Raw genomic sequence first — 13,247 nt, forward strand, 5'->3', positions numbered from 1 at the left:
TTCCTAATATAGAAAGCAAGTATTTTTATAAGAGTAATCTCACAAGTTCTTATAGTTAAACCAAATAGGTTTTCTGGGTTCCTAGGTAAGATTCAAATGTCTGTGACCTGTGCCACAGAACAGAGTTCATGATTCGAGTCCAATTATCATTTCTGAGCAATTCTTTAACGAGTCAAATTTACAATCTGCCCTTAGTCACTATGGAGAACCTTCTTACATTAACTTTACCCCAGTTTAATGTTACTATTATCAATTCACTCACTTTGTTTTGTTCTTTTTATATGTCTTCATCCCACTGTACTATATGCCTTTTTAGAAGCTGCTTCAAATATTAAGAACAAAGTAAGCTATAAATAAATTTAATTAATTCATCCTTTTAAAAGTCATTAAAAAATACTAGATCCCCATAATTCGGTTTATTGTCCCAAACACATACCTCTGTGAATACCAGTTAAATTCATTCACTTAATAAATATCTTCTAAACACCTACTGTGCATCTGGCACTGTTCTGGTGCTGGGGAGAGCACTGGTGAACAGGACATCAGCTTTTTAGAAGTTACCTTTTTAGAAGTTGCTTCACATATTAAGAACAAAGCAAGCTATAAATAAATTTAATTAATTCATTCTTTTAAAAGTCATTAAAAAATACTAGGTCCCCATAATTCGGTTTATTGTCCCAAACACATACCTCTGTGAATACCAGTTAAATTCATTCACTTAATAAATAACTTCTAAACACCTACTGTGCATCTGGCACTGTTCTGGTGCTGGGGAGAGCACTGGTGAACAGGACATCAGGCAGAGATAAGTATCAGGGAGAAAAGTAAAGCAGAGAGGGGAATAGGGGTGCCTTGGGGGTGGTGGTGAGGTTACTATTTTAAATAAGTTGTTATAGCCTTAATGAGAAGGTAACATATGACTTGAAGGATCTGAAGATGAGGGATTAAACCACATAGATATCTGCTGTTGTATAACTGCTAAATTGTGTCCAGCTCTTTTTGCAAGCCCATGAACTATAGCCCACCAGGCTCCTCTGTCCATGGGATTTCCCAGGCAAGAATACTGGAGTGGGTTGTCATTTCCTTCTTCATGGAATCTTCCTAACCCAGAGACTGAACCCACGTCTCTTGTGTCTCCTGCACTGGGAGTCAAATTATTTACTACCTCACCAGGAAGCCCAGTTGAGAGACTAAGAATCATTAAATTTTAGGTTGAGGGTTCTTTTCTCTAAAACACATAGGTTCTGAGAGCATAATCTGACCTCACATATTTTTACCACTTCGTCCTCATCTTCTTAGTGTTGACTCAGGTTTTTATAGGATACAACAAAAGACCTGATTCTAAGCTTATCATGCTAAATTTACACTTCTCTATCAGTGAAAACTTATGGCCCTGGACACACATTCTTTTGGAAAGCACAGATTCCTTGGCTGTAGTCTAAAGGAACATAAGCAACATGAAAGACACTAAAGGCCAAGGAAATTGAAGAGAAATCAGAGAAAAGGATATAAAAGGCAAGGTACTAATGGACTTGAGTCATTTAAGCTTTTATTTTTGTGAGAGGGTTCAAAGGAGAGCTTTAATACAGGTGAGACTTGAGGCTTTTGAAGAGGATCTAAGTCTTGATGAAGTAATTCAAACTCAAATCTTGAACACATAATTATGGTAGGCCCCAGGGTCTTCAAAAATTTGTACTTGATACTTTAAAACAAAACACATAAAGATACTACTAGCAAGTCTAATAAAAGTTCTTGAGGGATTCGAAAAACTGTAATTCTTTGAACAGTAATTAATCAGATTGCTAGATACAATGCTGAAAGAGCAAAAGAAGAAAACAAAAAGGAATTAAGAAGAAAAGGAAAGAGATTTTAAAGAGCTATAGTGTACTGAAAGAATAAATACGTTCATGGGTTTATCACTTTGATTAACATTCTTCACATCAAATTGCAACTGAATTTAAAGTTCTTACAGAACCACCATGGGCTGTAGTCAGATAAACTGATTTAATGATAATTTCCTGGGCTTTTGATTTTTGAAAGCATGGCCAAAATATTTGTTGGATGAGACGACATAAAATGAAATTGATTTTGTGGGGTAAATAAAGAAGCTAAATTGGGAATATCATGATTTGAGAAGATTTAAACGGGTAGAAAAATTAACAAAGCCTTCGAATGGAAAATTTCAGACCACTTTGCAAGTTCAAAAGATAAACATGTAGTATATCTCACTGACTACTCTTGTGCTCATTCTAACTTATTTCTTTAATCTGCTCCAGTAAACATGCTTTTTTTTTCCCCCAAGAAAGAATTAAGCTTTTAAAAATTAATAAGAGCAATTTGTGTTTACTGAGTCTATACTTTGTGCCAGGACTACTCTAAGCACTTTGAGTAATTCCTCAAAATGATCTCATAAATTAAGTATTACTATTATCCCCAATTTACCTGTGAAGAAACAGGTCCAGAGAAGTTAAGAAATTTCAGGTAGCTTCCGGAGCTAGTAAAGGGTGGAGTCAGAATTCAAACTCAGGCCAACCAGCCCCACAGCACCAACGTACACCCACTCCTCTAACAAAACTGTTTTCATTACACAAAGCTTTCTAGAACTAGGGCTTTCTTTAAATCAACATTGTGTCATGTCACAATCTTTCACTGCATATTCAGAATAGCAAGCTGCTGCTGCTGCTAAGTCGCTTCAGTCGTGTCCGACTCTGTGCGACCCCATAGACGGCAGCCCACCAGGCTCCCCCGTCCCTGGGATTCTCCAGGCAAGAACACTGGAGTGGGTCGCCATTTCCTTCTCCAATGCATGAAAGTGAAAAGTGAAAGTGAAGTCGCTCAGTTGTGTCGGACTCTAAGCGACCCCATAGACTGTAGCCTACCAGCCTCCTCTGTCCATGGGATTTTCCAGGCAAGAGTACTGGCGTAGGTTGCCATTTCCTTCTCCACAGAATAGCAAGTGTAGTGACTAATTTACGTTTTCCAATAGTAGTAAGGTAGAATCAGTTTCAGACGTCAATACTCAGAAGTGACATCCTATAGGGACGTGAAAGCACTTTAAAGCACGCGGCTTCCCTGGTGGCTTTGTGTGTGTGTGTCTGTGTGTGTGTTAGTCACTCACTCATGTCTGACTTTGTGACTCCATGGACTGTAGCCTGCCAGGCTCCTCTGTCCATGGAAATCTCCAGGCAAGAATACTGGAGTGGCTAGCCATTCCCTTCTCCAGAGGATCTTCCTGACCCAGGAACTGAACCTGCGTCTTCTGCATTGGCAGGCAGATTCTTCTAGATGGTAAAGAACCTGCTTGCCAATGCAGGAGATGTGGGTTTGACCCCTGGAGCCTCTGCACCACAACTACCAGGACTGTGCTCTAGAGTCCCGAGAGCTGCAACTACTGAGCCCGTGCTCTGCAATAAGAGAAGTCACCACAGTGAGAAGCCCACACGCCACAACTTCGAAGTAGCCCCGGCCTACCAACAACTAGAGAAAAAGCCCGTGCAGCAACGAAGACCCAGCACAGCCCAAAGTAATAATAATAAAGCACGTCACTTAAATATTAACAGTGGTAGAGGATTATAGATGACTTTACTCTTTTTGGGAGGGATATACGTATCTTTTTTTTCTACATCCTATTTTTTATAAAGTGGACATGGGTTATTTACATGATTTTTAAAAAAGGTTTTTTAAGCATGTCATCATCTTTGTTAGCATTAATATATATAAACTTACAATAAAATTATCAGGTTAAGTTTGTTCCTACTCTATTTGAAGAGAAAGAAATTCGAGGTAGAGTAGGCTTTATAGTAATAATGAAATAATAATAGCTATTATTTACTTAACACCTAATATAAGCAAAGCTTTTACATACACTTACTTTTCAGTAACTTCTTATTTTCTAGAAGAGATTGAGGCTTAGACTGAATAATAAACTTAATTAATAGAACAGCAAGTAGATACTAGAGCCCAGATCCAAATCTATGTTTACTGCTCTAGAGGCCTAACTCTTTATACCGTACAATGCACGTACCCTCTCCAGATGCCAAATATCTGTCTTACAAAACAAACTAAAGAAATCTTTCTAAAATTTAGGTATTCTTAAATAGAAAATGCTGAACACAAATTATTTAAGTTCAGTCAGGGTTATCATTTTGAATATCCATGAACACAGAAGAGTTTTCATCTCACCAAAAAGCCTGGGTTGCTACCAATTTCAAATTAATTGGTCAATTTTCTGACTTTGTTGCTGTCCACACTTGTCAATGTGCCTGCCTCTATTTGATGGGCTTCCCTTGTGGCTCAGTTGGTAAAGAATCCTCCTGCAATGCAGGGAGACCTGGGTTCGATCCCTGGGTTGGGAAGATCCCCTGGAGAAGGGAAAGGCTACCCACCCCAGTATTCTGGCCTAGAGAATTCCTTGGACTGTATAGTCCATGGGGTTGCAAAGGGCTGGACACAACCGAGTAACTTCCTTTTTGGCCCACTCAGAATCTGTTGCTTCTAATACACTGGAGTTAGATCCAGTTAATTAAGCATGTTAAACTGTGTCTAAATGTAAATGAACTGAGTAAAGACCTGAGAAAAGCATATAGATTTTGTGTCTTATAATTTGGAAGCTCAGGTAATTTTATTTCCTGGTTATATGTTAACTGAAGTTAGTAGCTGAATGAGCAGCAGTTAAGTTAGCTCTCAGAATTTAAATACAGGGATAACAGAACATATACACATACCATAATAAAACACTTTACTGCAGTATAATTTTTTTCAGATTTAAAAGATACCTTATTAATAATTTGGTACAATCTTCCAAACAATGAGAAGTACCCTCTACAACATTGCCAACATTCAAAATTTGCTTAAGAGACCCTAACGACTTGGCGTTCACTGCCTCTGGACACAATCTGCTCCACTGTTGACTAGTTCTATCTATACCTTCTCTCATTTAGAACTAATTTTGGCTTCAAATAACAGAGAACAAGTGCACTTCCTATGGCATTTCTCCAACTGTTCCCAAGTCTTCTTTTTTCTAAACAAAGTAGTCTCAGTGCTCTCAACTTGGATCATCACAGTCGTCCTTTTATATAATCATAAGATTGATTAAAAACAATTCTCTCCTTCTTCCAGGTTTATCTAATAATTAATATACAAAAACTAATTGCTTTGTAGGTAATGGGTCCAATTAACCCATTTTGGTCATATACAATTGGCACACTAGGAAAAGCTTATGAATCTAGCTGAATTCAAATTGAACAGCAATATATTTTTCAGTTCTTCTTTTCCCCCCTACTCAAAACAATGGCACAAAACAGAATCTTAAAAGATACCCTTAACCATAATGTTACGTGTTACTAAATTTTAACTTTCTCATCCTCAGGCTTTTGTCTATCTTTACATCACTTGGGCCCTGTGAATGATCTTTTAACACTGCCAAAATTCTTCAAGCTGTTCTCACAATTATGAATTAACCGCTAACAGTCCAGCTCTGAGGCCTTAAAATTCTGATTTTTTTTTTTCTCTTGTATTAACTGGATACCTTCCTATGCAGAATTTGTAGTTTTCACACACAAAAATATATAAAATATATTTATGTGTGAAATAATAATATATATACATTTTAAATATATAATGTATTATATATGTACCTGCACACACACACACACATGTATCTGCCCAATTCTATGTTCTCTACATATAATTTACTTTCATTTCTTTTCTTTCTATAAGTCACCTTTACTACATTCATCTTGACTCAGGAAAACACAGTCTACCCTTGGATTCAATTCATTGCTATCCATTCTCTTAGCAAGAATAAGGACTCCTACTTTAGGCATTCTGCCCAGTGATTCCCCCTCCTCCCAACCTTCTGTGGCCAGTACTGATTAGTCTCACAGATCTCAAGAAGCAAAGCATTATTTAATAGAAATGATTTATATGCAAAACAGTCAGCCCATGTGGTATTGATCTGAAACACCTGGCATACCATAATCTGTTCTATTCTATTAATCATGACTCAGCCCCTAGATTAGTGGCCTTCATTTTGCTTCTAACAAGACACACAATGATATATTTTATATGACAGTAGTGTTACATAGGTATGTATCTTACATAGCCTATTCTCCAGCAAGTTTCAAATAAAATCCCTCCACTAACAAAATGGTACTATTACATCTTCAAATTTCTTGTATAACTCACTGTACTGATACACTACTCTTAATCCAAATTTCATCCAATGAAAGTGTAGAGAGACAAAGATGGCTAGAGAAGTAAGTCATCAGAAATTTTTGCTGAGTCCAAGGCAGAGAAACAGGCAATTCAAAGGGATATTCTCAATGCAGAATGAAATTATCCAAATATATCTAAGTGATCTTTCTGGCTTCCTGGTTTTATAACAGAGAGAACAAGCCATTCTTTGAAATGCCTTAAGCCAGTTCCAGACTTCAAGAACAAAGTAAAATAATAACAGTAAGGTCTGTTTAAAGAGTAGAGTTGCTAAACAGTAATTCAATGCAAACAAGTCCATCCATTCAGCAGTAAAGAGAGGTTCAGAAGAACCGTGGCAATCCAACCCAAGCATAGCTTGCAAACCAAGGTAACAACACCCGCATCACATAGGGAGGTCAGGCACAAGCTATGAAGTGTGTATGGGCATTGAACTCGGCAACACTAAGCACCTAATTTATTAACAAATTCTTATTACGAATAATAATCTAATGCCAAGATTACAAACATATTAAAACATCACCAAACCTTTCATGCAGCTCTGAAATAAACAACTCACTTGTGCAACCTCATTCCTCCTGAATAGTGCAAATAATCCTAAGGACAATAGACATAAGGAATAGTAATGAGTTCACATAATTAACCTAAAGCCTTGCTGTTTGTTTCTTAGCATTAAAAATAAATGTTCAGAGTAAAAAACAACAACAATCCACCAGAAAGAGAATACAGAAAAAACATGAGACTCCTTCCTTCTCTAGACTTCTAGTCTCATTCCCTGGGAGTACCTGTTCCTTAAGTGCCCTAAGTTCCTTATGTGGATCTGAAGAAATTTTACAGGTATGTATAGAAATATATGCTTTCAAAAACACAAATGAAAATATACTATACATACAGTTCTATATTGTTTATGTTAGTTAACAATGTATCTTAGAGATTTTTCCTTATCCCCACCTATGGATCTAACTCATTCTAAGAGCAACAAATACTACATTCTATAAAAGCGTTCATTTAACCAGACTCTGCTGAGGATGTTCAGGTTATTTCTAGTTGTTGTTGTTGTTTTCTTACTTTCAAATAATATGGTGATGAATATGTTTATAAACAAATTTTTATGTGCAAGTGCAAATATATCTGAAAGATGGAATCCTAGAAGTAAAACCTATTTTTAGAAAGCATTCCAAACAAGAAGCCAGTTTGTCTACAGAGACCAGGAAAAACTACAAGTTTAATAATTAGTGATTAAAAGGTGCCTAATATTATTGCAAAGTTAGAAGTTAAAAGTTTTTAAAATTAAAAATTCTTCAACCAGGAAAAACAGAAATTTTAAAAAGAGAACCTTTGCCCCTAGGACAGAAAGATTAAAGGCCTGGAGAATGAATCATCTAAGATATTTTTTAAAATGGAGAAAAAGGAAAATAGCATACGTAAGACAGGATTTTTTTTTTTAAGACACCTAGGGGCTTCTTTTCTTGCTTTAACCTAAAGCATAAAATAAAATTGGCTAGATTTGGGACACATTCTATTACAGAGCCAAATTTGGATGTGCGATGATTTAATGACTGTTTGCAACCCCATACTTACAGGTTCTAAAATGTTGAAGGAAGATTCAACAGAAAGAAAACAGAGCAATAATGTTCCAAGAATAACATATCTTGTCAATCTCTCTAATTTCTGATCAGTTTTACAGAGAAATAGTAACATTCCCTCATACATAATGAACAAAACTCAAACTTCTTTGGAAGATCCGGATTAAAATATAATTCAAAGAGATTCAGCCTATATTTTTCAATCAAAATCCTATAATTTTCTAGACCAATCCAGAGCTATTCTATCAATATTTTTCACCTAAAATAAAACAGTTAACAACTTACCTTTCCCAAAGTGCTAGGATTTGAATGCCAAAATACAAACTGATTCATGTTTTTGTCCTTTACTGGTCCGTGGATTTCTTTAAATGAAGTCCATATTAGCGTCCACAGATATCAGAGTTCTGCAAAACTGAAAACCTCAAGAACATCAATGCACATATGTAAGTCACCACTTGGATTCCAATTTATTATGAATAACAGTTACCGTACATATTACAAATATAGTCATTTAGATGTGCAGAATTAATGGACATGACATTGAACAGCACACTGAGGTAGCAAAATTAGACTTTATGACATTAATATTAACATCAATCTAGAGGATCTCAAAACATTACTTTGTACCAAATTTACATGTATCCTAAAGGACATACCATAGTAAGAGCACAGAAAGGTGAAAATCATTTGGTTGCCAGCAATTTCCAGAAATTGGGAAAACAAGGTTTAAAGGCAGGCAAACTTTAAAAACTGTATGACTTCAATAAGGTATTCGAATCTCTACTTTTAGTTTTTTCCAACCTATTTTCAATAACATCTTAAGATCGTTAAACCTAAAAATGGTTACTCGTTTCTTCCTTGTAAAACAAACAAAAAGCTAGAAATTCAGGTTTCCCTACTCCATTACATCCAAACCAACAACAACATTCTAGAACCATTTAGGAGCTACTATCTCATTTGATGGAGAAGGCAATGGCAACACACTCCAGTACTCTTGCCTGGAAAATCCCATGGACCGAGGAGCCTGGTGGGCTGCAGTCCATGGGGTCGCTAAGAGTTGGACACGACTGAGTGACTTCACTTTCACTTTTCACTTTCATGCATTGGAGGAGGAAATGGCAACCCACTCCAGTGTTCTTGCCTGGAGAATCCCAGGGACGGAGGGGCCTGGTGGGCTGCCGTCTATGGGGTCACACAGAGTCGGACACAACTGAAGCGACTTTGCAGCAGCAGCATCTCATTTGATAGTATGAAACCCCTACACACAATCACCTCCCTAGATCTAAATCAATCAATGCATCTAGATAGGGATTCATGCCCAGATCTTACTACAAGCCTGATGTGTCATCTGCACTTTTTTTCCATTTGACAACCAAAAAGAATCAGGTTATTTAGGTCTATGCCCACTCTTTGAGCTTCCCAGGTGGCGCTAGCAGTAAGCCTGCCAGTGCAGGAGACAGAAAAGATGCAGGTTTGATCCCTGGGTCAGGAAGGTACCCTGGAGGAAGAAATGGCAACCCACTCCAGTATTCTTGCCTGGAGAATCCCATGGACAGAGGAGCCTGGTGGGCTGTATAGTACATAGGGTTGCAAAGGGTGGGACACCACTGAAGGGACTTAGCACATGCCCACTCTCTATTCCATTCAAGACACCTAAACAAATACTTCACTATGGAAACAATTTAACCTACAGAGATTCATTCTTTTGGAAGCCTCCTACAACTATTTAGAAGGACTTAACCCTTTATGTGGACTTCCCAGGTGGCTCAGTGGTAAAGAATCCATTTGCCAATGCAGGGGACACAGGAGACACGGGGTAACAGTTCTATCCCTGGGACAGGAAGATCTCCTGGAGTAGAAAACGGCAACCCACTCCAGTAATCTTGTCCAGAAAATTTCAGGGACAGAGGAGCCTAGTGGGCTGCAGTCCACGGGGTTTCCGAGGCACAATGCACAAAACTGTGTACCCACCAGACGAAATCTCTGACTGGACTTTTGTATATAACTATTTTAATCTTTGTTATGAAATACTTCTCATTTACATTTCAAATGTAAAAAGCACCCCAGTTTAAGAAAGAAAACATTATGAAAAAGAAAAATAAGTTCATATTACAGAAAAGAAGCACTTAAAACACTAATTGGGCTTCCCCGGTGGCTAAGTGGTAAAGAATCCGTCTGCAGTGCATGATCCGCAGGAGTTATGAAGATTCCCTGGAGCAGGACCTGGCCACCCATTCCAGTGTTCTTGCCTGGAGAATCCCAGGACAGAGGAGCCTGGCCGGCTACAGTCCCTAGGGTCGCAGAGTCGGGTAAGACTGAAGCGACTGAGCACGCAGGAACACCAACACTAATTAGAAGCTCATTGCTACAACTGCAATTTATTTGATGGCCAACTCCTGGCCGGTATCATTCACCTTGAAGTTATTCCCAGAAAAGTGAAGAAACCTGAAAAAAGTCAAACCGATCGCCTTTCCTCTCCACCTACCCCAGGGAAAAATATTAAGACACATTTCTAAGTTTCAGTAACCACAAAACAATAACAACGTCCCGAACCTCTACTGCACTGACATTCTCAAAGCCACTAGTTAGCAAACTAAGCTGGCATCACTTCTACATTTAGAAGTAGGAACATTTAAGTTTAGAAGCTCCCCCAGGTGAGCCAGAATTGGGTTCGTGCGTTCATTAATTCATTTTTTTGACAGCATCTAATGATGCCTAATAGTGACAAGGCACTGTCCTAGATTAAGAAATGAAAAGACGATGTCGCTGTTCCCTACTAGCAGAATAGGATGGGGGACCGGGTAGGAGGGAAATGAACTCTACATCAGCTCATCTCAGTGTCCAGGTTCTGTGTCTTCCCCTCCGAGCGCCAACAGTCATGAGCCTGTGACCATCACCTCCCCCACCTCAACCCCCCCACCCAAGCCATGACCGATTCCTAGAAGACTCAGCCTATCTGTTATTTCCTCCATGACCTCGGCCCTCACGACCCCGTTCCTATAAAGTTCTTCGTATCCCTATCTCTCCAGGGAGCCGTATGCCAAGGAGCCTTTCCTCCAGCCCCGATAGCAAGCGAGAGCCACGTTTCCCTGCCCGAGTTTGGAGTTTTGAGCAAACTGAGCCCCCAAGCCCAACTTCCACCCGTGTCCGGTCCGGGTTCGGCACGCAAGTTACCTGCCTGGAATCCACGGTTCCAGGACGACCACGGACGCTCCGCCCCGCCCATCGCGACGCCCTCCACAACTGAGTACCGCCTCCAGGGCGTAACTTCCGGGTGTCGCGTCCGGCCCGAATGCCTCCCGGGCCCGCAGTCCCGCTAAGTCCCCAACGCAGTTAGTTGACGCTACTTCCGGCCTGTTCCCCGGTTATCTCGAGATTCAGGCGTTCTCCAGATCTTGTTGATCAGGTTTTTTTTACCGCCTGTTTGCCTGAACTCCGGCTTTATAGTCCAGCCTGGAGAAGTGCGGATTTTTTTTTGTTTGTTTTCAAACTTTTTTGCCGGCTTCTGTAGCCTTCTATGATGGCTTGCGCCTGCCACTTCTCTACCTTGAACTCATCACTGTTCTCCAGACTCGTCAAGTCCCTCGGACAGTCACAATGCTTTCTCAATTTTGCTCAAGTGATGCTACCTCTCACTTGTAACCATATTACCTAGGCAGACTACTTAACTTCTCTGTGCCATTTTCCCCAAGATTGAAACAGATGATACTAGTACCTAGAATATAAGGTTGGCGTGAGTATATTGTTTGAGGAAATACATGGAAAGCGCTGACACAGTGAAAGCATTCAAAGAGTGCTAACTATAACCAGTTACATAACTCTGGTTGGAACATATAAGTGGTAAAGGAGGTTGGAGCCGGTTTTCCTGTTATCCTCAGCTTTTAGTTAAGTGATTGATTAATGATGCTTGGTACTTTCCCATCTGAACTGTGAGCTTCTCCAGACAAAGAGGGAATTTTGTGTAAGAATCAATTTCAACGCTACTTGAAATCACCCGCTTGGGTACTGTGCTACCCAACTTGGGGGAGATGAATAAAACCCAAGCCTTGACTTCAAAAAGGTGGAGATGCTTAAAGGTTATTATGGGAGAAAGAAAGTCAACCCAGGAAAAAAAGATGGGACCAGCTGAGCCGAGGGTTTATCATTAGAACAAAAAATGTACAGAATGTTATATGCAGGTCAGGAAGCAACAGTTAGAACTGGACATGGAACAACAGACTGGTTCCAAATAGGAAAAGGAGTACGTCAAGGCCGTATATTGTCACCCTGCTTATTTAACTTATATGCAGAGTACATCATGAGAAATGCTGGGCTGGAAGAAGCACAAGCTGGAATCAAGATTGCTGGGAGAAATATCAATAACCTCAGATATGCAGATAACACCACCCTTGTGGCAGAAAGTGAAGAGGAACTAAAAAGCCTCTTGATGAAAGTTAAACAGGAGAGTGAAAAAGTTGGCTAAAAGCTCAACATTCAGAAAACGAAGATCATGGCATCTGGTCCCATCACTTCATGGGAAATAGATGGGGAAATAGTGGAAACAGTGGCTGATTTTATTTTTTTGGACTCCAAAATCACTGCAGATGGTGATTGCAGCCATGAAATTAAAAGACACTTACTCCTTGGAAGGAAAGTTATGATCAACCTAGATAGCATATTCAAAAGCAGAGACACTACTTTGCCAACAAAGGTCCATGTAGTCAAGGCTATGGTTTTTCCAGTGGTCATGTATGGATGTGAGAGTTGGACTGTGAAGAAAGCTGAGTGCCGAAGAATTGATGCTTTTGAACTGTGGTGTTGGAGAAGACTCTTGAGAGTCCCTTGGACTGCAAGGAGATCCAACCAGTCCATCCTAAAGGAGATCAGTCCTGGGTGTTCATTGGAAGGACTGATGCTGAAGCTGAAACTCCAATACTTTGGCCACCTCATGTGAAGAGTTGACTCATTGGAAAAGACCCTGATGCTGGGAGGTTTGGGGGCAGGAGAAGAAGGGGATGACAGAGGATGAGATGGCTGGATGGCATCACCGACTTGATGGATATGAGTTTGACTAAACTCCGGGAGTTGGTGATGGACAGGGAGGCCTGGCGTGCTATGATTCATGGGGTCGCAAAGAGTCGGACATGACTGAGCGACTGAACTGAACTGAGAACTGAAAAGAATTTTGGAGATAATTATTTAGTCAACCTCTTGATGTTACAAATAAGGAAAATTGGATCCAGAGAAGTAACTGACCATAAGTCACACAATTAGTGGTAGGGCTAGGATCAGAAGTGGAGTCTAAAAACACTAGCTACCTTCCTCCATTTCCAAAATATGCCTCAGGTGTTAATAAGGTAAAAGCAGATTCACTTGCAAGACCTTCACTCTCAGTGGAAAAAATTAGGAAAATTCCCCCAGTCCAAGATAGAGGAGCAGTTGAACCCAGCAGTTCCCACAGGATTCTGA

The 13,247-nt window shown here is 39.6% G+C and overlaps 1 protein-coding gene across 3 annotated transcripts in view; it reads right to left on the reverse strand.

Moving 5' to 3' along the window:
* Positions 1-11,144, reverse strand: part of MAP3K13 (mitogen-activated protein kinase kinase kinase 13) — a 161,102-nt gene extending 149,958 nt beyond the window's left edge. The window contains exons 1-2 of one of the 3 annotated variants that reach the window (XM_061413623.1): positions 10,974-11,144; positions 8,085-8,211 (exon numbers count right to left, since the gene is read on the reverse strand). The gene's annotated coding sequence lies outside the window, so the exon portion shown is untranslated. The remainder of the gene's footprint in view (positions 1-8,084; positions 8,212-10,973) is intronic. The other 2 variants (XM_061413632.1, XM_061413648.1) reach the window with 2 other exon arrangements.
* Between the last annotated feature and the right edge of the window lie 2,103 nt (positions 11,145-13,247).

This window comes from Bos javanicus, chromosome 1, assembly GCF_032452875.1.
Source record: "Bos javanicus breed banteng chromosome 1, ARS-OSU_banteng_1.0, whole genome shotgun sequence".
NCBI lineage: Eukaryota > Metazoa > Chordata > Mammalia > Artiodactyla > Bovidae > Bos > Bos javanicus.